This window comes from Nerophis lumbriciformis, linkage group LG09 (genome assembly GCF_033978685.3).
Source record: "Nerophis lumbriciformis linkage group LG09, RoL_Nlum_v2.1, whole genome shotgun sequence".
NCBI classification, from domain to species: Eukaryota; Metazoa; Chordata; class Actinopteri; order Syngnathiformes; family Syngnathidae; genus Nerophis; species Nerophis lumbriciformis.
In genome coordinates, this window is record NC_084556.2 from 39,788,094 (window position 1) to 39,812,905 (window position 24,812).

The 24,812-nt window shown below is 38.7% G+C and overlaps 1 protein-coding gene across 1 annotated transcript in view; it reads right to left on the reverse strand.

The window, feature by feature from the left end:
* The window catches only part of dgat2 (diacylglycerol O-acyltransferase 2), a 60,429-nt gene extending 53,650 nt beyond the window's left edge, over window positions 1-6,779 (reverse strand). The window contains exon 1 of the mRNA XM_061963170.2: window positions 6,683-6,779. The gene's annotated coding sequence lies outside the window, so the exon portion shown is untranslated. The remainder of the gene's footprint in view (window positions 1-6,682) is intronic.
* Between the last annotated feature and the right edge of the window lie 18,033 nt (window positions 6,780-24,812).

The window sequence follows — 24,812 nt, forward strand, 5'->3', positions numbered from 1 at the left end:
GAATCATTTAAAGTCAAACTACGGACGATATTCTGTCACACATAGTTTTTCTGTCAACTATTACTAATGTGATATTATATTACAGCGGTCAAAAGTTTACATACGCTTGTAAAGAACAGAATGTCATGGCTGTCTTGAGTTTCCAATCATTTCTACAACTCTTATTTTTTTGTGATAGAGAGATTGGAGCACATACTTGTTGGTCACCAAAAACATTCATGAAGTTTGCTTCTTTTATGAATTTATTATGGGTCTACTGAAAATGTGACCAAATCTGCTGGGTCAAAAGTATACATACAGCAATGTTAATATTTGGTTACATGTCCCTTGGCAAGTTTCACTGCAATAAGGCGCTTTTGGTAGCCATCAACAAGCTTCTGGTTGAGTTTTTGACCACTTCTCTTGACAAAATTGGTGCAGTTCAGCTAAATGTGTTGGTTTTCAAAGTCAGGACTTTGGGAAGGCCATTCTAAAACCTTAAGTCTAGCCTGATTTAGCCATTCCTTTACCACTTTTGACGTGTGTTTGGGGTCATTGTCCTGTTGGAACACCCAACTGCGCCCAACACCCAACCTCCGGGCTGATGACTTTAGGTTGTCCTGAAGAATTTGGAGGTAATCCTCCCTTTTCATTGTCCCATTTACTCTCTGTAAAGCACCAGTTCCATTGGCAGCAAAACAGGCCCAGAGCATAATTCTACCACCACCATGCTTGACGGTAGGTGTGGTGTTCCTGGGATTAAAGGCCTCACCTTTTCTCCTCCAAACATATTGCTGGGTATTGTGGCCAAACAGCTAAATTTTTGTTTCATCTGAGCACAGAACTTTCCTCCAGAAGGTCTTATCTTTGTCCATGTGATGTCAGCAGATTTGGTCACATTTTCAGTAGACCCATAATAAATTCATAAAAGAACCAAACTTCATGAATGTTTTTTGTGACCAACAAGTATGTGCTCCAATCACTATCACAAAAAAATAAAAGTTGTAGAAATAATTGGAAATTTAAGACAGCCATGACATTATGTTATTTACAAGCCAATTCATTTATCATGAATTGTTCATGATAAATGTATTCCTTACTTGAAAATAGCGACACTTTTTTGTATAGCATAAATATCATTAAAATAGATCAAAACAACATATATTATTGAAAATCAGTGAAACATTTATTAAGTGTCTTATTTGCATTTTTGCTTTTGTGACAAAAAGGATTTCCATGGCAGTTTTAATGCTAAAATCCCGATAGCAGCTTGTTTTATTTGAATTGGTTGAGAAACAATAAGAACATCCATCCATCTATCCATTTTCTACCGCTTGTCCCTTTAGGGGTCGCGGGCGGTGCTGGAGCCTATCCCAGCTGCTTTATTTGTAATATTTGATACCTAATTAAAGTATTACAATTGTTAAATAGCTTGATTCTGTGTTTTGATGGTTAAAACAAAAATAATGTTGTCTGTCTATCTGTGTTGGCCCTGCAATGAGGTGGTGACTTGTCCAGGGTGTACCCCGCCTACCGCCCGAGTGCAGCTGGGATAAGCTCCAGTCACACCTGCGACCCCGAGAGGGACACGCGGTAGAAAATGGATGGATGGATGGAAATATAATAGCTTACCTGCCACAGTGCCGATATGCGGAAGGTGTCGTCACATCACAACCACTCCAGAATTATTTGTAGTTTGTTTAAAGAGTTAAATTGCAATACCTGGCAACATATTTAATTTGCATTAGAATTTTTAAATGAATTGAAAATTAGCTTTAATTGTAAAAAATAGGCTTTTGAAAATGAGCTATAGCTTACTGACAAACTGCCAGCTATATAGTCAAATTACAACCCCTCCACACTGTTTTCTAACTTATTTTATATGAATTGACGAAAACATTTGTCAACAATTGACATTCTATTAAAGTATTACATTTGTGTAATCGATTTGCAATAAGCTTTAACAGCAAAAATTTAAGCTTTTAGAAATGAGCTAGTTTACCTGACACACCACCATTGTGGGGCAGCTATGCATGACGACTACAACAAAATGTTTTGTAGCTTGTTTTACAGATTAAAGAAGTATAGTTAGAACAGTGACATTACAATATTTGACACCCGAGCCAAGTATTAGAATTGTTCAATGGTTTTAGAATGAGCTTTAATTGTAAAAACAAAATGAACTCGCTCACCTGGCATGCTGCCATTTTGGGGAAGCCATTGCCTAGGATAGTCACATGACTGTCACATGACAACCACCCAATGTTCCCTCTAATTTTTCATGTGTATGAGCAAAGGCAAAAACTCTCTGAGCATTCAGTGGAGCCCATGTGAGCAACATCACACCTGCACACTGTGGCTACACCAGCAGCACACCTGTCCCAAACCTGACTAAATAACAAGTTCAATCTCCATCAATCCATTTTCTACCGCTTGTCCCTTTTGGGGTCGCGGGGGGGTGCTGGAGCCTATCTCAGCTGCATTCGGGCGGAAGGCGGGGTACACCCTGGACAAGTCCCCACCTCATCGCAGGGCCAACACAGACAGACCGACAACATTCTCTTATTAATATAATCAAATGACAGCAGTCATTTCCATGAGGTTATTTTCTAATGTAAGTGTTTAGGCCCACTTACAATGACAATAACAAAAAAAATTGTTTTTCATGAACTGTGTACTTGTATTGTTTGTCTGGGTGGAGGTCCTGCTTTGGAAATAATTTGTACCCCTTTCAGACATTGCATTTAGTTCCCATTAAAACATTCACATGTTGCACAATGAGATGTAAGCAGGGGATCATGTGTACATTCCTGCAACTTCCTGTTTGTAAAAAACATATTTTTATTAGTATTTATTTAATATACTAACAGCATTTCATGATTAATATTTATAAATTAAGATTCCTAATAAATGACACTAGAATAAGCACACATTTGATTGGTAAATCATAGTGTAACGACCTGGAATGACACTTTTTGTGTGGTGTTGGTGTTGGCGTTGTCCGACTTTTTGTGTGGCTGTAAACGCATCACTGGCTAAGTGCCATCTGTGCATGTGTCGGCGCAAGTGAGAAAGAGCGAGCGGCTGCTGTTGATATAACAAAGTTGGTTTTGGTCTAATTTGTACTGTAGAAAATGACCACTTTTGCTAGATAGAATTGTTTTCACTAATGTTTTGGTGATGTATTTATGGCCGACAATAAAGAGTTTTGCTCAGTAAAGTTATCGATGGAATTCATGTCCTCAAAGCGTCTCGACAGACGTTACAATATTTGAACAATGATGACGAAAACTGTTTTCTCTGTCGTGTTCGTGTGTCGAAAATTGTTATGCGCTTATTTATTTTTTATTAGATTTTGTGCGTGGCATAGATTTGCCGTGCGCAGAGGACGCTTGAGCAGTGCATAATTGCACAGGCGCCCACTTTAGAGGGAACATTGCAACCACCCCACAATAGTTTGTAGCTTGTTGTATTTGAATTGATTGACTAAGTAGAGTAAGAAGATTTGAACTATAATATTTGACGCCATGTTCAAGGGGAACTGCACTTTATTTGGCATTTTGCCAATCATTCACGATCCTTAGGGTTAGACAAGAACACATATGTCTTTTTTTATGCATTCTCAATGTGTAATATACGAGAAGTAAGAGGTGGCTAACAAAGAAGCTAACGAAAGTAATCTATTGCACCCATAAAGCGCCCCTAAAAACATCCAAAAGCCGCCAACAATACAGCATTTACACCTCGTGACTTGAATATTAACCAAGTAGTAGATATTGTTATTATAAGCATTAACACCTAGGAACTACTTTAAGTGGTGATCACAGAGAGCTAACTAGCTTATACAGCTATTGACATACTGAGCTGCTGCATCGCCTCCGAGTTGGTAAAAGTTAATTCTAGATTATAAATCACGAATCTCACTTGTATAGTAGAAGGATGTGGCTACACACCGAGAAGTTGGTCAACTCTGACATTCAACTTAGACCCAGAGATGGTGAGAAAGACATGGAAAAAAAATGCTGGTTTACCATTAATTTTTCGTCTACAATGGAAGATATACATATTTCATCAGTCGAGATCACAGTGATAGCAGACATTGTACAGTAAGTGATTTTTAAAATTATGTTCTTAGTTTGTACTTTTTGTTTAGCACTTAGCAAACATGCTACTTGCTGGATCTGCTTATCACTCAGCTTCTAAAGTTAAAGTTAAGTTGAAGTACCAATGATTGTCACACACACACTAGGTGTGGTGAAATTTGTCCTCTGCATTTGACCCATCCCCTTGCTCACCGCCTGGGAGGTGAGGGGAGCAGTGAGCAGCAGCGGTGGCCGCGCCCGGTAATAATTGTTGGTGATTTAACCTCCAATCCCAACCCTTGATGCTGAGTGCCAAGCAGGGAGGTAATGGGTCCCATTTTATAGTCTTTGTTATGACTCGGCCGGGGTTTGAACTCCCAACCTACCAATCTCAGGGCGGACACTCTAACCACCGTTGTCAATCATGAAGTCTGCCATGAGTAGTAGTGTTGTTGTTCTTGTAGGAAATATCAAATGTTTTGATGAGTCTGTGAAATTAATGCGCTGCCTTATACTTAAAATGACCAAAATACATAAATATTACATGTTGTTATGAAAGTGCTTGTTACTACATCACATTACTGTACATACTTTTTAAAACGTTAATGGAAGTTTATGGATGTTTTTTTTAGAGTGGAATAGAGTGAATTTCAGTACCTCTATTAGTAGCCAACACTTGCTAGTGTTTATCTATGAATTAGAATGCATAAAAAATGAAAAAATAAAAAAGTGTTCTTGTCTTACATAAGATAAGGATTGTGAATAATAGGCAAAATAAATAAAAAAGTGCAGTTTCCCTTTAAAGCATGAGAATTGTTAAATGGATTTAAAAGTTGATTGAATTAGGCTGACCATACGTCCTCTTTTCCCCGGACATGTCATCTTTTGCGGATGTCCGGGCAGGGTTTCTTAAATGCCTCAAATGTCCGGCATTTAGAGTTAGGGTTGCGTGTATTTTCAATGTACGTCCAGGGTTAAGAAGGGGTTAAACAAAACAAACCGTGAAGGTGTGCGCACGCAGAAACATTCGTGAGGGAGGGGCAGAGACAGAGAGCGAGAGAGCTAGTGAGTGGAGAGACAGACATGAAAACAAGAAATGCCGAAACGTAAATGCAACTTCACGGATGATTTGCGGAAAAAGTATTTGTGTTTTCGTCCTGGCCGTGACACATGGAAAGCAGAATGCACTGTGTGCAAAGCAGGAACGTATGTATCTGTGGCAAATAAAGGGGCCAAGGATCTACAAGCCCATATCGACACTACAAAGCACAAAACGGCTGTGCAGGGCGAGAGCTCGTCTGCTGTTTTTTGTTTGAATTTAATAAACTTGTTTTGAGGCATTATTAATGTTTAGATTATATACAAGAGGTTATTTTGAATATTTCTACTTCTGCACTTTTTTCCAAAACTGTGAATGTTACAGAATATAAGTGTGACTTATTTTGTTATACTGTCAACCAGTGTTGGCGTTAACGCACTTTTTGTGTCTTTTTAAAGCATTGAAATCAGAAAGGACGCAGGTTTTTATTTTTTTACCATTTGCGGTAATGTTTTAAAGGCCCACGGCACATTCTAAAAATACTATTAAAATAAACAAAAACATAACAAAAGTGAAATAAAAAAGCTTACAGGTGAAATTTAATTTAGAAACAGTTGCAATGTTGACTAATAAAACAAAGCAGTTTTTTTTTTTTTTCAAACGGTCATTGCTCAAAACATAATATTGAATCAAAATCAATGTAATTGTGTATTATTGACCTATCAAACATTCCGATTACTTCACATCAAATATTCCACTTTAAAAAATAATTTTTGGTGGAAGATTTTGCATATTTTGTGTGTTTGCAATAAAAAACATAGTTTTGTTTGACAAAAAAGGGCGGAAAACAAACAAAACAAAAAAACAACATAAAAAAACTAAAACATTTTGAAATGAGGAATAGATCTGAAGTTGATGTGGACTCCAGAGATTTAAGCGTTAAATATAAAATATATGTATGCCCTGGCACACCATTATCATCTTTAAATGACCGAAGCAAAACACTTTTTACACTTTTATACTGAAATAAATACACCTACAACTTATTAAATAAAAACATAGAAAAAACTACCAGCAGCGGTAGTGTTTAGATCCATGAAGGAAAGAAGAAAGTGAATGAATATTTATAACTGAATACATTTACATATGCTTACACATTTGTTTTGTTTTGTATTATTTTTTTAAATGAATTAAGTAACGTTTATGACAACCTTTTTCCAAAACACAATATAGAATGTGAGATATAACAGGATAATGCATACATTTGTCATTTGTTTTCAAAACGCATACAAAAAAGTGGGACCCCAAAAATTTACTGTGGGACCCCATTTTTATGACTTGATGGGGTCCCTGGGACCCCATTTTGAAAATTCCCAGCGCCAACACTGCTGTCAACAGAGGAGAAAAAATACTTTATTTGAATAAATATATATTATTTATAAAGCAAGTTCGAGTATCATTGGCAAATTTTCACCTAGTCCCGGCCTTGGCACGCATATATGTGTCCTCTTTTTGGGATTTCAGAATATGGTCAGCCTCGTTGAATGGCAAAAAATAAGCTTTTGAAAATGAGCTAGCTTACCTGACACACGACCATTTTGGGGTAGTTACAATAGTGGGGTCCACTTTAACGTTCACCTCCACTTTCTTGCTCCCGGAATGGCTCACTGTGAATGAGACAGCTGCTTTAGTTTCCAGCGTGTTATTTTCTAAGTTGCTCTGTTATTTTTTTTTTTTTCCAATGTCAACTTTAATGTGTTCCCTTGCTTTTATGTGTTCAATTATCTTGTTACATGTTTTCCTTTTTAGCTCTTTTATCGCTTTCATCTCTGACAACATGACTGTTTTTGGTGTCTGGGGTAGTGGCCTCCGTGTTCAGGTTTTCTCAGTTTTCAAGCCTCCATTGATAATCTCATCAAAGAGCAGATGTCCTTCAGCCAAGTTATTGGTGTGTATGATCTGCACTGGGACGGCAGAATGTCCGAGGTCCTGGCCTCACCAGCCCTGAGTTGTGATTTTTAGATGGCTGCCCTGAATGTAAACAATAAGTAGAAACTACTGTGATAATCCATTTATTAGCATTTCTGACTATTTTTGGACGAACTCATCAACCGTATACATCACAAGTATCAAACTCAAGGCCCGGGGGCCAGATCCGGCCCGACACGTCATTTAAGTTGGCCCGCAAAAGCCTTGAAATAATGTGCATACTTCATCTTTCTTACTAAATGTTTTCATTGTTTCCATTTTGACAGAAAGAAAATGTATGTAATACATGAAAGGTCATATGTTTTCAACTTTGAGATATATATATATATATATATATATATATATATATATATATATATATATATATATATATATATATATATATATACACAGGTAAAAGCCAGTAAATTAGAATATTTCGAAAAACTTGATTTATTTCAGTAATTGCATTCAAAAGGTGTAACTTCATCACCCAACCATGCAAATTTTGCATTTCCTTTGGAAATCGAGGTCCCAGAGTCTGGAGGAAGACAGGAGAGGCACAGGATCCACGTTGCCTGAAGTCTAGTGTAAAGTTTCCACCATCAGTGATGGTTTGGGGTGCCATGTCATCTGCTGGTGTCGGTCCACTCTGTTTCCTGAGATCCAGGGTCAACGCAGTCGTCTACCAGCAAGTTTTAGAGCACTTCATGCTTCCTGCTGCTGACCTGCTCTATGGAGATGGAGATTTCAAGTTCCAACAGGACTTGGCGCCTGCACACAGCGCAAAATCTACCCGTTCCTGGTTTACGGACCATGGTATTTCTGTTCTAAATTGGCCCGCCAACTCCCCTGACCTTAGCCCCATAGAAAATCTGTGGGGTATTGTGAAAAGGAAGATGCAGAATGCCAGACCCAAAAACGCAGAAGAGTTGAAGGCCACTATCAGAGCAACCTGGGCTCTCATAACACCTGAGCAGTGCCAGAAACTCATCGACTCCATGCCACGCCGCATTAACGCAGTAATTGAGGCAAAAGGAGCTCCAACCAAGTATTGAGTATTGTACATGCTCATATTTTTCATTTTCATACTTTTCAGTTGGCCAACATTTCTAAAAATCCCTTTTTTGTATTAGCCTTAAGTAATATTCTAATTTTGTGACACACGGAATTTTGGATTTTCATTTGTTGCCACTTCAAATCATCAAAATTAAATGAAATAAACATTTGAATGCATCAGTCTGTGTGCAATGAATAAATATAATGTACAAGTTACACCTTTTGAATGCAATTACTGAAATAAATCAAGTTTTTCAAAATATTCTAATTGACTGGCTTTTACCTGTATATATATATATATATATATATATATATATATATATATATATATATATATATATATATATATATATATATATAACTATTCAAACAGTAGAAGAGAAAGTCAAACACAAATACAGATAGACGGAGTAAATATTGAAAGGGTAAAAGAAAACAAATTTTTGGGTGTAATAATAGATGATAAAATGAATTGGAAATCTCATGTAAAAAGTATACAACATAAAGTAGCAAGAAAAACATCAGTAATGAATAAAGCAAAACATGTTCTAGACCAAAAATCACTTCATATTCTCTACTGCTCGCAAGTGTTACCATATCTGAGTTATTGTGTAGAAATATGGGGAAACAACTACAAATGAGCACTTTATTCACTAACGGTGTTACAAAAAAGATAAGTTAGCATAATACATAATGTTGGATATAGAGAACATACAAATGCTTTATTTATTACATCACAATTATTGAAATGCAACGATTTGGTGCATTTGCAAACAGCTAAAATGATGTACAAAGCAAACTATAACCTGCTACCCAAAAATGTAGAAACATTCTTCTCAACAAGAGAGGAGAAATATAACCTTAGAGGAAAATCTAATTTAAAACATTTGTACGCTCGTATAACACTTAAAACCTTTAATATATCCGTATGTGGAATTACATTATGGAATGGATTAACCAAAGAAATCAAACAAAGCACCAACATGATTCCGTTTAAGAGACTGTTCAAACTACAAGTGTTCACAAAGTACACAGAACAAGAATTATGATGAACATCTTGAACCCTTTTTTTAATGAGACAAAGATTATTTATGTATTTAATATTTTTTTGCTTGTATTTTATGTATTTGTTCACTGTTGTGTTACAGAGAACAAAGAAATTGGATAGCATTGCTATGGTATGAAAAGGGGTAGGATTAAATAAGCTCTGCTACTTCCTACTCCTTTTCGGACGTGCTGTAATGAAACAACTGGAATTGTGTGATGCATTACATTGTAATGCATGCATGTTCAAAATAAACGTTTCTTGATTCAATCTGATTTTTGCAATGTATTATTTGATATAATAATAACAACACCTTAACAAAACAGCTTACAGGTTACAAAACCTCCTTTTGGTTGCTGACGTATGACACATATGCGCACCAAGTTAGCATAGAGATGGCCCAAAACATTTTTTATTTGTTATTAATTCATCCCAAAAAAATAAATAATAATAGATTTTTGAAAATGCCTAAAAAAATCGGGATTCGAATGTGATAAAAACATTTTTTTAGCACCCCTAATTATTATATACCACATGATATCACCAAAATGATTCCTGAGCGCGGCCAACGCTGCTGCTCACTGCTCCCCTCACCTCCCAGGGGGTGGAACAAGGGGATGGGTCAAATGCAGAGGGTAATTTCACCACACCTCGTGTGTGTGTGACTATCAGTGGTACGTTTAACTTTTAGTTTGTAAAAATAACAATACATATTTAAAATCTGCTTGTCACCTTGACTTACGATTTCAAAGCAAGTTATCCATCAGTTTGCACGTACAAAACTCAAATAACCAAATGCATAGGCAATAATATAATGAGGCGGTTATACTTTTATATTCTTACATTCACTGTTACAAGCGGCCCTCTGAGGGCAGCCGTGTGATGCGGTGTGGCCCTCCATGAAAACAAGTTACAAACCCCTGGTATACATCATGTATTGTTCGACGTATACATAATGCTGATGTTGCTTTCGTTTATTACCTTTATTTTCATGTGGTATATGCCTAATCCATAGCATACCGTGCTAACATTGCTAACAATAGCCTCATAGATTGTCACGCAACATGTTGTGGGCTGTTCGGGAATAATTCAAAATAGTGTACGATGTAGCAGTGGGTAACTTAGCTTATCTCTAGCTAGCGTCATGATTACATATTTACTAGAGATAATATTGGCCGATAAATGCGTTAAAATGTAATATCCGGAAATATCGGTATCGTTTTGTTTTTTATCGGTATCGTTTTTTAAATTTTTATTATTATTAAATCAATATAAAACATTGGCCCTGCGATGAGGTGGCGACTTGTCCAGGGTGTACCCCGCCTTCTGCCCGATTGTAGCTGAGATAGGCTCCAGCGCCCCCCGCGACCCCAAAGGGAATAAGCGGTAGAAAATGGATGGATGGAATATAAAACACACAAGATACACTTACAATTAGTGCACCAACCCAAAAAACCTCCCTCCCCCATTCACACAAAAGGGTTGTTTCTTTCTGTTATTAATATTCTGGTTCCTACATTATATATCAATATATATCAATACAGTCTGCAAGGGATACAGTCCGTAAGCACACATGATTGTGCGTGCTGCTGGTCCACTAATAGTACTAACCTTTAACAGTTAATTTTACACATTTTCATTAATTACTAGTTTTTATGTAACTGTTTTTATATTGTTTTACTTTCTTTTATATTCAAGAAAATGTTTTTAATTTATTTATCTTATTTTATTAATTTTTGAAAAAAAGTACCTTATCTTCACCATACCTGGTTGTCCAAATTAGGCATAATAATGTGTTGATTCCACGACTGCATATATCGGTTGATATCGGTATCGGTAATTAAAGAGTTGGACAATATCGGAATATCGGGTATCGGCAAAAAGCCATTATCGGACATCCCTAATATTTACATTACGTTGAATTCATTCGACGTAGGGCAGCACGGTGGAACAGGGGTTAGTGCGTCTGCCTCACAATACGAAGGTCCTGAGTAGTCTTGGATTCAATCCCGGGCTCGGGATCTTTCTGTGTGGAGTTTGCATGTTCTCCCCGTGAATGTGTGGGTTCTGTCCGGTTACTCCGGCTTCCTCCCACCTCCAAAAACATGCACCTGGGGATAAGTTGATTGGCAACACTAAATTGGCCCTAGTGTGTGAATGTGAGTGTGAATGTTGTCTGTCTATCTGTGTTGGCCCTGCAATGAGGTGGCGACTTGTCCAGGGTGTACACCGCCTTCCGCCCGATTGTAGCTGAGATAGGCTTCAGCGCCCCCCGCGACCCCGAACGGAACAAGCGGTAGAAAATGGATGGATGGATATCTCATTCGACGTATTGAAGCTTTGTTTAGTGTATATTAATCATTGTTTTCGCACTGAAAATGTAATACAAACGCTAAAAAAACTGGGCTTGGCAAGTTTTGTGAATAATTAGTATTGTGCAAGGTAGCTATGTTGTGTCGTTAAGTCACAAGTCATAACTCGACATGTGAGAAGAATGACACTTTTCTAATAAATCTTAATCCATCTATTTTGTGCAGTGGTAATGGACCAAAAGATACGCTATGATGACGACCATCTTCCAGTAGTGTTCCTGCTCTCTTATAAGAACCCACCAGCATGGATCGCCCCTAAAGAGGCAAGACATTATAATAACTTTATTTCTTCCATCATTTTCCTGTTCAACAATACTTGATGGCTAAAATAACACTTCTTATTTGGGTTACAAATTTAGGATTAAATACGGTATATTGGAATGATTGGATAATTTTACCTGCATGAATTTAAGAGGATTCACCACCTTGACTATAAAAAAGTAGCTCAACCAGTTCCTTCCCGCAAAATCGTCTTGGACAAACCTCCATGATTGTAGCTTGGCTTCAACATCATCAGCAGTTGGAAATCTTCATATTACTTTTGGAAATAAGCTAGCTCACCGACACATCTCCATTTTGGTGTAGTCATAATAAATAGTCACATGACAACCACCAGTGGCATAGGAACTGTCATGATCCGTGGCCGGATCATGTTTTGTTTAGTTATGTTCTGTTAGTTTTGGACTCCTTTAGTTCCCGTTTTGTGCACTTCTGGGTTTGTTTTGGTTACCATGGGTACTAATTGGTTTCACCTGCCTCTGATTAGTGTTCAGCACGTTCACCTGCTGTTGAGCACTAATCAGCGAGCTATTTATTCACGTTGCTCGCCACACTCGGTCCCCGCAGCAAGCTGCGCCCAGCTAGGCAGCAATCTCCAGCCCGGCCACCACCACCAGTCCTTCGGCATGCCAAGCCGCAATCCCCAGCTAGGCCACCTCCGCCTTTGTCACGGCGGGGTTTCCGCAGCTTAGGAAAATTGTTTGGCAAAATGAGTAACAGGATTACCAAACAACTGAGGGGAAGAGTGGGCTGTTTGAGGCGTGCTGTGTGCCGGAGGAGGAGTCTGAGGGAGCTGCGTGTCCCGGTAGCGAAGCGACTTCCGTCTTCGCTGACGAGTCCGGTACTGGAGAGTAGCGATGTCCTCCCTCGCCTTTAACACCCTCCACGTACCTTTCTCCACCTCTTCGGAGTCCGCTGCGGAAGAACTGTAGGCTGGCTTCATTCTGTCACGGCGGGGTTGCAGCTTGCTGCGGGGACCGAGTGTGGCGAGCAACGTGAATAAATAGCTCTCCAATTAGTGCTCAACAGCAGGTGAACGTGCCGAACACTAATCAGAGGCAGGTGAAACCAATTAGTACTTATGGTAACCAAAACAAACCCAGAAGTGCACAAAACAGGAACTCAGGGAGTCCAAAACTAACAGAACATAACTAAACAAAACGTGATCCGGCCACGGATCATGACAGGAACGGGTTCAACATTGGGACACACAAACACACTACATATGCATATTACAGACCAAAAGTGTGGACACACCTTCTCATTCAATGGGTTTTCTTTATTTTCATGACTATTTACATTGTAGATTGTCACTGAAGGCATCAAAACTATGAACGAACACATGTGGAGTTATGCACTTAACAAAAAAGGTGAAATAACTGAAAACATGTTTTATATTCCAGTTTCTTCAAAATAGCCACCCTTTGCTCTGATTACTTTTTCGCACACTCTTGGCATTCAAGAGGTAGTCACCTGAAATGGTTTTCACTTCACAGGTGTGCTTGAAGCTCATTGAGAGAATGCCAAAGAGTGTGCAAAGCAGCAATCAGAGCAAAGGGTGGCTATTTTGAAGAAACTGGAATATAAAACATATTTTCAGTTATTTCACGCATTTAATGAGAAGGTGTGTCCAAACTTTTGGCCTGTACTGTACATATGTATATGCACACCTACACAATTGCCGATGTATATTTATATTTTTGTGAGCTTTAAGTTTTTCGCTTTTTTCCCCAATTTCTAAATCCATAAGTGATAAAGGTGGCATCTGATTTGACAGAAAACAGTGTGAGTTTGTCCTGGCTAATTGCCTTGCAATAAAAACACAAAACTCCCCTCTGTGCTGCATCATAATGAAGCCAAGGAAAGTACTTGTACCCGTTTTCTTGGAAACTTCAAAAGAGCGTCAATGAATGTTGCGTATAGCTGATACGGCTCTGTCCTCTGCCTATTGACTTCAAAGTCTCCATGCTGTCTAAACGCCCTAAAATGAAAAGTCACAATGTCACATAAGACCACTGAACTACACTTACTACAAGCAAGGAACACCATTTTCCACTTTTTTGTCCACTTTTATAAAATATCTGTCAGTTTGCTCCTTTGACTGCCTGCCTCTAGCTGTGATGTTCCTGCATGGCATTCATGTATTTACAACAGACAATATTTCATATAGTAATGTACTTTAAAAAAATAACATAACCAAAACCATAGTACTGTAGACATGATTAAATAATTATCATAATAAATAAAATGTAAACCTGCTCAGTGGCCTAGTGGTTAGAGTGTGCGCCCTGAGATTGGTAGGTTGTGAATTCAAACCCCAGTAGAGTCATACCAAAGACTATAAAAATGGGACACATTGCCTCCCTGCTTGGCACTCAGCATCAAGGGTTGGAATTGGGGGTTAAATCACCAAAATGATTCCGGAGCGCGGCTACCGATGCTGCTCACTGCTCCCCTCACCTCCCAGGGGGTGGAACAAGGGGATGGGTCAAATGCAGAGAGTAATTTTGCCACACCTAGTGGGTGTGTGTGACTATCAGTGGTACTTTAATGTATCTTAATAAAATCAACTTTCTTATTATCCATCCATCCATTTTCTACCGCTTGTCCCTTTTGGGGTAGTGGGAGGTGCTGGAGCCTATCTCAGCTGCACATGGGCAGAAGGCGGGTAATCAATAATATTATTTTGAAATCTTTCCTTACACCCTGAAGCTCCACCTGTCACTCCCTTCTTTCCCCTGACTTCATTAGTTATTCTCATGGAAAATAAAAGTGTTTGTTTAAAAAGTAATACCAGGCTAATATATATTTCACTCATTCATAACCTCACCTGAGCTTTCTCAGTCCACTTTTCATTACTTCGACTGCCTGACGCGGAGGTGGGTAAACGTTTGGCTCAGGGGCCACATTGGTTTTGAAATTTGACAAAGGGGCCGGGCGAGCACATGATGCATTTCAAAGCATACCAAATCTGTTGGAATTAGGAGTAGGCTTCTCAAAGATGGGCTATTTTAATCATATTACATCTATTTTCACCAATATCATATCATCAAAGAAACATAAAAATGGTATTAAAGCGTTAAAGGGTACATTCTATTTTAGTGTTGTTAATCACCCATTTGTGCCAGTGCCTCGAAGTCGAGTATCATTTGTGGTAATTCTCAAAACAAATGATCAATTCTGGTTTAGTATTTGGCGATCCGGAAGTGGCCCGCGGGCCGTAGAATGCCCACCCCTGAGTCTATGTAGATCAGGGGTGTCAAACTCATTTTAGTTCAAAAAATGTGTGCACACGCGGGCCGGACTATTAAAATCATGGCATTAAAACTAAAAAATAAAGACAACTTCAGATTGTTTTCTTTGTCTTACTTTGGCCAAAAATAGAACAAACACATTCTGAAAATATTACAATAAAAATAGAGAAAAAAAACTACCGGCAGCGGTAAAGTTTAGATCTATGAAGGAAAGAAGAGAGTGAATGATTGTTTATAACTTAATACATTTACATAGGCATAAAAATGTGTTTTCTTTTGTATTATTTTTTTAATAACTTAAGTAATGTTTCCAAAACACAATGTAGAATGTATACATACACTTATAATTTGTTTACAAGACGGTTACAAAAAAGTTGGACCCCAAAAATGTACTGTGGGACCCCATTTTTATGACTTGATGGGGTCCCTGGGACCCCATTTTGAAAATTCCTAGCGCCAACACTGATGGAATATTGGTGCGTGCAAAACAGCAGCAGGCAGCTGTGGCCTGCGGGCCAGTTCTAATACTAATCAAATATCATACCAGGGGCCATAGATAATTCATTTGCAGGCCGGATCTGGCCCGCAGGCCTTGACTTTGACACCCCTGATGTAGATCATTTAACTGTAAGACATTATTGCACATCATCGCACCTAATATAGGACTTAGACTTCCTTTTATTGTCATTCAAATTTGAACTTTACAGTACAGATAAGATATATATATATATATATATATATATATATATATATATATGTATATACAAACCCCGTTTCCATATGAGTTGGGAAATTGTGTTAGATGTAAATATAAACGGAATGCAATGATTTGCAAATTCTTTTCAACCCATATTCAATTGAATGCACTACAAAGACAAGATATTTGATGTTCAAACTCATAAACTTTTCTTTTTTTTTTGCAAATAATAATTAACTTAGAATTTCATGGCTGCAACACGTGCCAAAGTAGTTGGGAAAGGGCATGTTCACCACTGTGTTACATGGCATTTCCTTTTAACAACACTCAGTAAACATTTGGGAACTGAGGAGACACATTTTTTAAGCTTCTCAGGTGGAATTCTTTCCCATTCTTGCTTGATGTACAGCTTAAGTTGTTCAACAGTCCGGGGGTCTCCGTTGTGGTATTTTAGGCTTCATAATGCGCCACACATTTTCAATGGGACACAGGTCTGGACTACAGGCAGGCCAGTCTAGTACCCGCACTCTTTTACTATGAAGCCACGTTGATGTAACACGTGGCTTGGCATTGTCTTGCTGAAATAAGCAGTGGCGTCCATGGTAACGTTGCTTGGATGGCAACATATGTTGCTCCAAAACCTGTATGTACCTTTCAGCATTAATGGCGCCTTCACAGATGTGTAAGTTGCCCATGTCTTGGGCACTAATACACCCCCATACCATCACAGATGCTGGCTTTTCAACTTTGCGCCTATAACAATCCAGATGGTTCTTTTCCTCTTTGGTCCGGAGGACACGACGTCCACAGTTTTCAAAAACAATTTGAAATGTGGACTCGTCAGACCACAGAACACTTTTCCACTTTGTATCAGTCCATCTTAGATGAGCTCAGGCCCAGCGAAGCCGACAGCGTTTCTGGGTGTTGTTGATAAACGGTTTTCGCCTTGCATAGGAGAGTTTTAACTTGCACTTACAGATGTAGCGACCAACTATAGTTACTGACAGTGGGTTTCTGAAGTGTTCCTGAGCCCATGTGGTGATATCCTTTACACACTGATGTCGCTTGTTGATGCAGTACAGCCTGAGGGATCGAAGGTCACGGGCTTAGCTGCTTACGTGCAGTGATTTCTCCAGATTCTCTAAACCCTTTGATGATATTACGGACCGTAGATGGTGAAATCCCTAAATTCCTTGCAATAACTGGTTGAGAAAAGTTTTTCTTAAACTGTTCAACAATTTGCTCACGCATTTGTTGACAAAGTGGTGACCCTCGCCCCATCCTTGTTTGTGATTGACTGAGCATTTCATGGAATCTACTTTTATACCCAATCATGGCACCCACCTGTTCCCAATTTGCCTGTTTACCTGTGGGATGTTCCAAATAAGTGTTTGATGAGCATTCCTCAACTTTATCAGTATTTATTGCCACCTTTCCCAACTTCTTTGTCACCTGTTGCTGGCATCAAATTCTAAAGTTAATGATTCTTTGCAAAAAAAAAAAAGTTTATCAGTTTGAACATTAAATGTTGTCTTTGTAGCATATTCAACTGAATATGGGTTGAAAATGATTTGCAAATCATTGTATTCCGTTTATATTTACATCTAACACAATTTCCCAACTCATATGGAAACGAGGTTTTATATATATATAATGTCATACATGTTGATAAATGGTTGAGTATAATCTTTGTCTTTGCGTTGTAGTGTAACCGTTACTCACGCTGACGTTACTCTTTCTAGAATAAGTAAGTCCTGCTGCTGCTTTACTCTTTTTTTCAGTGGTGGCATTTTGGTATCTGGAAGAGGATGACAAAATATTTTTGCGAGTGTTGACGTTACTTGGGAACACTGACCAAAGTTAGCAAATAAATAAAGACATGGTTTGTAAATATGAATAGAAACAAACGGCAATACGTTATAAACAAACCATATTCATGGCAACATTCTCAACAGACTTGTGTCGCTGTCCAGCCGGCGCTCCTCCATCTCTCTTCTACTCACCGCCTCACTCACAGCTGGTGAAGGAGGAAGCCCGCCAGTCACGTGACGTTGTTGCGCTTTCAAAGTAAAAGCACATACAACCACAAAGAAGTGAAAACTACGATGCTGTGCTCCAAATTTTGATTATTTACGGAACTTGTGCGAGCCTATGGCTTTACACTTTGCTACATATATAAATATATTTAGCATTCCATTTGAGTTACTTTATTGAGTTTACAACCCCCTGGCGCTGTTTTGTACTGTTTTTGTACCGTTTCTGTACTTGTTTTGATTATTATTATATAGTTGCTTGTATGTAAATGTTGAATATTATAAATAAAGGTTTAAAAAATATATATATATCAATCAATTAAAAAAAAACACCTCCGTGATATATTTTTTGGGTGGGACAATTTGCACCTTTTCTGCCCTCATCTCCCTGGTTCCAACCCCCCCGACAACCACTGTGTCGTGGGGGAGGCCAATGTTTTCAAGCCTTTTTTAATTAGAATTTATGGGAGAAGTATGGTAAGAATAATTCAATTGTAATATTTGACAATCTATGAATTAGATCAAGGGTCCCCAAACTACGGCCCGCGGGCCGAATCAGGCCCGCCAGTGTCCAGTGTAAGTCCCAAGTTACATTTTTTTTTATTCTATTTTTTTTTTTTTTTTTTTTTTTTTTTTTAAATCTGTCTCCTAGCCGCTCTGGCAAATCATATGGTCTTAAAAAGCATTTTCTCATCAATAACGTGATATCATCGCGCTCGAAATACACACACATATATATAAATATAAACGGAATACAATGATTTGCAAATCATTTTCAACCCATATTCAGTTGAATATGCTACAAAGACAACATATTTGATGTTCAAACTGATAAACTTTTTTTTTTTGCAAATAATCATTAACTTTAGAATTTGATGCCAGCAACACGTGACAAAGAAGTTGGGAAAGGTGGCAATAAATACTGATAAAGTTGAGGAATGCTCATCAAACACTTATTTGGAACATTCCACAGGTGTGCAGGGTAATTGAGAACAGGTGGGTGCCATGATTGGGTATAAAAACAGCTTCCCAAAAAATGCTCAGTCTTTCACAAGAAAGGATGGAGCGAGGTACACCCCTTTGTCCACAAATGCGTGAGCAAATAGTCAAACAGTTTAAGAACAACGTTTCTCAAAGTGCAATTGCAAGAAATTTTGGGATTTCAACATCTACGGTCCATAATATCATCAAAAGGTTCAGAGAATCTGGAGAAATCACTCCACGTAAGCGGCATGGCCGGAAACCAACATTGAATGACCGTGACCTTCGATCCCTCAGTCGGCACTGTATCAAAAACCGACATCAATCTCTAAAGGATATCACCACATGGGCTCAGGAACACTTCAGAAAACCACTGTCACTAAATACAGTTACATCTGTAAGTGCAAGTTAAAGCTCTACTATGCAAAGCGAAAGCCCTTTATCAACAACACCCAGAAACGCCGCCCGCTTCTCTGGGCCCGAGATCATCTAAGATGGACTCATGCAAAGTGGAAAAGTGTTCTGTGGTCTGACGAGTCCACATTTCAAATTGTTTTTGGAAATATTCGACATTGTGTCATCCGGACCAAAGGGGAAGTGAACCATCCAGACTGTTATCGACGCAAAGTTCAAAAGCCAGCATCTGTGATGGTATGGGGGTGCATTAGTGCCCAAGGCATGGGTAACTTACACATCTGTAAAGGCACCATTAATGCTGAAAGGTACATACAGGTTTTGGAACAACATATACTGCCATCTAAGCACCGTCTTTTTCATGGACGCCCCTGCTTATTTCAGCAAGACAATGCCAAGCCACATTCAGCACGTGTTACAACAGCGTGGCTTCGAAAAAAAAAAAGTGCGGGTACTTTCCTGGCCCCCCTGCAGTCCAGACCTGTCCCCCATCGAAAATGTGTGGCGTATTATGAAGCGTAAAATACAACAGCGGAAACCCCGGACTGTTGAACGACTGAAGCTCTACATAAAACAAGAATAGGAAAGAATTCCACTTTTAAAGCTTCAACAATTAGTTTCCTCAGTTCCCAATCGTTTATTGAGTGTTGTTAAAAGAAAAGGTGATGTAACACAGTGGTGAACATGACCTTACACAACTACTTTGGCACGTGTTGCAGCCATGAAATTCTAAGTTAATTATTATTTGCAAAAAAAAAGTTTATGAGTTTGAACATCAAATATCTTGTCTTTGTAGTGCATTCAACTGAATATGGGTTGAAAAGGATTTGCAAATCATGGTATTCCGTTTATATTTACATCTAACACAATTTCCCAACTCATATGGAAACGGGGTTTGTATATGCAGCCCAAATTTTTTTAACCCAATGCGGCCCTCGAGTCAAAAAGTTTGGGGACCCATGCATTAGATTGTTGAATGGCTTTAAATTTTGCTTTAATGGCAAAACATAAGCTTTTGAAAATGTGCTAGCTTACCTGACACAAAGCCTGGGATAGTCATATGACTTGTGACTGAAAAAGTTCCAGTCAATCACAAAGTTGTATTGAACACACTTTACCACATTTAAAATGCTGTATCACCAACTTTTGGATGTTAGCAAGATTCTTATTGGCCAAGCACACATTTGGTCCAAACCATGTTGAAAGAGTCTGGTCTGGTCCAGTCAGACTGTTCATTAGGAAATACCTACACGGTGCCAACATCTCATGATTTCTTTTTTTTTTTTTTACAAAGTTCACAGACACTCTTATCTATTGGAGACATGATCCAACAAGACAATATTGGCTTTGTGTGGACTACAGTAATTAAATAATAACTGGACCATACTCTATTCCCTTTGGACTTCTTTTGGAAGTCAATGTTTGACTGGCTTGAATGATCGCAAACACAATTATGGATGACTTTGATATGACTGACAGAGTTAGTTTTATATGTTTAAAAATGAGATAAAAACCTGGGTAAAAACACAATTATCTACTAGGGTGTATCGGTACGTTATTATCGTGGTTTGGTACATACTAGTGTTGTCCCGATACCACTATTTTGGTACCGGCCCCTTAGACTCCCAGAGACGCTGAGCGTCCGATGGGCGGGACAAAGCCCAGCATTTATCCAGTGACTCGTCTCGTTCCGCTTCCCCATTGAACTCTGAGGACGGCCAGCGTCTACAGAGTTTAAAGCACCGTGAAGCTGCGGGAATGAGAGAGAGGAAAGCCGCGTCGTTACCACTGATAAGAAGCTGATTCTGAACAAAAGAGCTCTTGTAGCGCATATTTAGTCAATAACATGTACACATAACACTATATATTTAATCACTTACTTTTTGACATTTTAGGGGAAGCTGAGCTTCCCTTGCAGTCTTAGAGCAATCGCTTCTGTAGGCAGAGTACCAACTACCGTCCCCAAGTTTCAGGGATTTTCGCCAGTCAGCTCCCGGATAGAGGGGGCCAGGCTGAAGGTCCGGTTGGCTCGTCTGAAACTCGAACATGAGGCAAATGACAGACGAGAGGTACGGGAGTTTGAACATCAGTTGACAATTGCGAGGTTTGAGGCTGAGACCAAGATAAGGCTGCGAAAGCTGTGTATTCCACAATTCAGGGAAACCAAGGTATACACTAATGTATACATTTAATGTATGTATTTGTTACGTTCCTAGATGGCCCTGAGTCTAGGGATCGTAGGAGAACGCAACATAAAAGTGCATAAACTAAATGAGGTGTAAATAAAGATACCGAAGCCAAGAATTGAAAACAAAACTAGTGTTATTGAAAGGTAACCATGGGGTGGGTTACAACAAGACACAACACTAGCCTAGCTTGGGAATACAGGTGCTGTCAAAGGTATGAACAAAACATACCAAAAGACACCTCTGAAAAAGAAAGGTAAGCAAGGCGTAGCACTTTGATAAAGAACACTATTGAATTCACATAAGAAATCGGGAACAAAGTATGAGGGCCTTTGTCAACAAGTGTTTACTGTTGTTCACTGTGATGTAAAATGTTAATTTATTCATTTCATTCATCATTTAGATATATTTCAGTTTTTTTGAATGTACAACTTTAACGATTCTCTTTAAAATGCATTTTGTGTGTTAATTGGAATTCCACTATTTCTAATGAGAAAAACATTTGCTTCGGTTTTCATACAATTTGGTTTTGGTTGGAACAGATTACTAACAAAAACCAATGTGTAACAATGCAAAGACTCAAAATGATCCAAAAGTCAAAATCAAGCATGATATCATCCATATGCGTAATAAAGATGTGTATTTTAAGATCTCTCCTCCAACAAGTCCTTAATGATAGGGGTCTTGTGGGCGAAGTGCACTGGTGGGGTCAGTTTCGACATCTAAAGATGTTTCCCAAAAGGTTTAAAGGGGAACATTATCACCAGACCTATGTAAGCGTCAATATATACCTTGATGTTGCAGAAAAAAGACCATATATCTTTTAACCGATTTCCGAACTCTAAATGGGTGAATTTTGGCGAATTAAACGCCTTTCTATTATTCGCTCTCGGAGCGATGACGTCACAATGTGACGTCACATCGGGAAGCAATCCCCCATTTTCTCAAACACCGAGTCAAATCAGCTCTGTTATTTTCCGTTTTTTCGACTGTTTTCCGTACCTTGGAGACATCATGCCTCGTCGGTGTGTTGTCGGAGGGTGTAACAACACGAACAGGAACGGATTCAAGTGGCCCAAAGATGCGAAAGTGGCAAGAAATTGGACGTTTGTTCCGCACACTTTACCGACGAAAGCTATGCTACGACAGAGATGGCAAGAATGTGTGGATATCCTGCGACACTCAAAGCAGATGCATTTCCAACGATAAAGTCAAAGAAATCTGCCGCCAGACCCCCATTGAATCTGCCGGACTGTGTGAGCAATTCAGGGACAAAGGACCTCGCTAGCACGGCAAGCAATGGCGGCAGTTTGTTCCCCCAGACGAGCGAGCTAAACCCCCTATCGACCCTAGCTTCCCTGGCCTGCTGACATCAACTCCAAAACTGGACAGATCAGCTTTCAGGAAAAGAGCGCGGATGAGGGTATGTCTACAGAATATATTAATTGATGAAAATTGGGCTGTCTGCACTGTCAAAGTGCATGTTGTTGCCAAATGTATTTCATATGCTGTAAACCTAGTTCATAGTTGTTAGTTTCCTTTAATGCCAAACAAACACATACCAATCGTTGGTTAGAAGGCGATCGCCGAATTCGTCCTCGCTTTCTCCCGTGTCGCTGGCTGTTGTGTCGTTTTCGTCGGTTTCGCTTGCATACGGTTCAAACCGATATGGCTCAATAGCTTCAGTTTCTTCTTCAATTTCGTTTTCACTACCTGCCTCCACACTACAACCATCCGTTTCAATACATTCGTAATCTGTTGAATCGCTTAAGCCGCTGAAATCCGAGTCTGAATCCGAGCTAATGTCGCTATACCTTGCTGTTCTTTCCGCCATGTTTGTTTGTGTTGGCATCACTGTGTGACGTCACAGGAAAATGGACGGGTGTTTATAACGATGGTTAAAATCAGGCACTTTGAAGCTTTTTTAGGGATATTGCGTGATGGGTAAAAGTTCGAAAAAAACTTCGAAAAATATAATAAGCCACTGGGAACTGATTTTTAATGGTTTTAACCATTCTGAAATTGTGATAATGTTCCCCTTTAAGGATTTATTCAGCGTCAAAAGTAAAAAAAAAAAATCCTCAGCAATACAAAAAGATGACATTTTGTACTTGATAATTATATTTTGCTTATTTGCAATATCTGCAAATAATTGCTGCATTGTGACATTTAGAAGTGTGTGTTGCAGCTCAGTGCAAGTTCTGACTCTGTTGACCAATCAGATTTATTGTGACACGCTCTTCATCCCAGACAGTTGGTACAGTATTTGACGGTGATGAAACCTTGACTTGTGTCATCACTCTTACTTTGCTGCACTGCCATTGAGTACACACGGCCAAAAGAAACACAAACCCTCTAAAATGTGACTTTAGTGCAGGGCTGCCCAGCGTGTGGATCAGGGGCCATTTGTGACCCACAGCTTGTGTTTATTAGCCTGTGGCACAATTTAAAAATACAGTTAAAGATAAAAAAAAAACATGCAAAAATGTGAGAAAAAGTTGAAATGTTGATACTAAAAACACTAAAAATAGGAATAATTGGCTTTAACACCTATAACACAAACATATATACAAGCTATTTTGTATTTATATTAGCATATTTATGTTGGATTGGTTTTGGGTTATTCCACCAAATCTATGAAATGTAAATGTTTTTGAATTTGAATGGTGTCCCTGAGTTTTCATTAAGTCCATTTACACATGACCCCCAATGAAAAATGTTAAATATTCCACAAGTCATGTGATCCACAGGAAGTTGCATCATTCACCTCCTCTGCAGGTCAAAAGTAAATTCACATATTTATTTTTCTGTATATTTCATCACATATAATTATGCCTGGGATTTAAAATCTCTGCACCGTCCTGTTACCTAAAATGTGTTTGTGTTATTTGCTTTATTAGGGACCGCAATGTCCCTTTGGGACAGAGGACCCTATTGTATTTCGTGCATTTTATTACTATTATTATTCCGCCGCCTCTTTGAGCTGTAACTTGACCCCTTTAACATGCTTCAAAACTCACCATATTTGACACACACATCAGGACTGGCGAAAATTGCCATCTAATCAAAAAAAACAAACCCTAAAACTCAAAATTGGGCTCTAGCGACACCTAAGAAAAAACACAGACAAACCTGCTTGTAACTTCCGGTAGGAATGTCGTAGAGACATGAAACAAAAACATCTATGTAGGTCTGACTTAGACCTAGATTTCATACATTGACATTCTTCAGCAAAAATCAACAGGAAGTTGGCAATTCCCCCTTCAAAACAAAAGTTTACTAAAAACAGTCACTTTTGCCTCTTTGAGCTGTAATTTGACCCCCTTAACATGCTTCAAAACTCACCAAACTGGACACACACATCAGGACTGGCAAAAATTACGATCTAATAAAAAAAAAAAAATCCAACCCCAAAACTCAAAAT